This window comes from Tenrec ecaudatus, chromosome 18, assembly GCF_050624435.1.
Source record: "Tenrec ecaudatus isolate mTenEca1 chromosome 18, mTenEca1.hap1, whole genome shotgun sequence".
In the NCBI taxonomy this organism is placed as follows: Eukaryota; Metazoa; Chordata; class Mammalia; order Afrosoricida; family Tenrecidae; genus Tenrec; species Tenrec ecaudatus.
The window spans coordinates 11875572-11877877 of record NC_134547.1 but is presented as its reverse complement, the minus strand read 5'-3'; positions in this window follow the sequence as shown (position 1 = coordinate 11877877).

The window sequence follows — 2306 nt, the reverse complement described above, 5'->3', positions numbered from 1 at the left end:
GCTCTAAAGCCACACTCTGAATTACTACCTGTTGCTTCCCAAGCTGGCAGAAGGTAAATCCCTGGTCTTTCAAGTCACCTGCTGGTGGTACTTCTGTCAGGCCAGCACCAGAGAAACCCAGGCAGGTTGTGTGCTTGTAGAGACCAGGGTATGTGATGGGGATATGGTGGTGGTGTTGACTTGATTCTGACTTTTAATGATTCCCGTGACCTAGCCCAACTCCTCCTAACGGGTTTTCTTGACTGTAATCTTGATGGAAGAAGCAGATTGCCCCATCTTTAGCTCGTGGAGTCCCTCGTGGGGTTGAATCGCCAGCCTTTTGGTTGATAACCATGTGCTTAACCACTGTGTTACCAGGGCTCCTTATCCCAGGGACATAAGAAGCTAATACCTAGGAAGAATTTTGCACGAGAGCCTGGAGCCCGGGGGGGGGGGGGGGGGGGAGGGGGCGGCCGGCCCCTGTTGTGTTCGTTCCAGGTAAATGATTTAAGTCAACCTCAGACGCCAGGAAGCCCAAAGGATAGGAAAAAGCTGTGTGGGCCATGGCTTCTTTGGCAACCGAGCACGGATTAAAAATAAAACAAGTCAGCTGAGTCCAATTCCTGGTGACCCCAAAGGGGTCTGAGTCAAAGTACCCCAGAGGGGTCTTCAAAGAAAGGAATTCTGGCGGTGCTGGCCCTTAGGCGTTGGACTGCTAATGGCAAGACTGGTGCTTCGACAAAGAAGAAGCGGTGTGCTTGCTCCCATGAAGGTTTGCAGTCTAGGATACGCAATCATTATCAGCTCCGTGAGGTGCTTTTTGTTCTTGTGGGTAGCCTTTCGGAAGCAGATCACCGGGTCTTCTGAGGCCCTTCTAGGTGGGTTTGAACTGCCAAACTTTTGATTAGGAACAAGGTGACCCGCCCTCATAGGACCCAGACAGCCATCTTCAGAAGGGCCCCCGGACCATGAGCCGTCCCCTGTTTCAAGCAAACGATCAAGACACCTACCTGGGAATTTCACAGATGGAGACCACTTAAGCCCCTGCAGCTGCAGCTCCTACCCACCCCCCCCATCCCCCATCACCCCTCCTTGTTTGCCTTCCTGACCAGCTTTAAAACTTGCTCTCCAGCGCAGGTAGATGCTGGGGGCCGTGAACTTTGTCCAGGAGCACAGGGCTCCAGTGTCTGTCTGTCTCTGTCTCTCTGCTCTCCCCTCCCTCCTGGGCAGCTCAACTTCACTGACTTCTTGCTGAAGCCTGTGAATCTCGCCCGGGGAACACAGAATAAAACTCATCCTCCTCCTCCCTGGCCTGGCCTCAGTTTACCTTTGCCGGGAGCCTAATACCTTTCAGTTAGTAGTTGACCGCGTGGCCATCTCCGCCACTCAGGGCTCTCCTTTGAAAACTCATGCAGGCTTAACACTTCTTATGAAAAGGGAAGAAAATAAAGAAAAAGAAAAGTAGTTTTCACACTAAAGGTTATGGCTTGGAAGACTATGAGGATGTCAGGGGTCAGGCCAGGGCAAGGGGAGGGGAGGGGAGAGGAGGGACAGAAAAATGTGGAGGGAGGAAGTCAGGGAGGGAACCCAAACCCAAGCTATTCACGGGGATTTAAAGGGTTTTAACTAAGACTGCTCTGATTGGATGGCAAGGGCCGTGGGACTACAGGGAATGTTTTTCTTTAAAAATCAAAGTCAATGAAGTTAATTAAAAGAGAGTGTGTGTGTGAAAGGGTCACAGCCTTAAAAGCCCCCTCACATTCCTTAGCCCTCAGCTCTAACTAATTATCTGAGGGGCTGTGAAACAGCGCTTCTCATCCTGTGGGTCTCGACCCTTTTGGGAGCCAAACGACCCTTTCACAGGGGTCGCCCAATTCACAACAGTAGCAAAATGACAGTGATGATGTAGCAACGAAAATGACTCTATGGTTGGGGGTCACCACCACATGAGGAACTGTCTGAAAGGGTCTGGGGCATGAGGATGGTGGAGAACCGCTGCTATAAACAGTAGAGGGTGTGGATTCTTCCGTGACATCGTCATCTTCATCTTCATCATCAATCAAAAGAACACAGACTCAGAAAAACGTCAGGTAGCCCACAGGGAAGTGGCTTCAAAGACCAGGCCTCCATGTCGTTCGCATACCTTTATTGGCCAAGTTCACGGTTGTACAACAGCAGCATCAGCCACAAAAAACACAGAAGGGTTTTTACATCGAACTGGGGGGGGGGGTACCAAGGCCAGTGACAGCCCGCCATCAGCTGCCCACCACAGTCAGCCCCTTGGTCGAGTGCTGTGTGGGGGCTGGGTTGTGTTAGCGGGGTGTTGA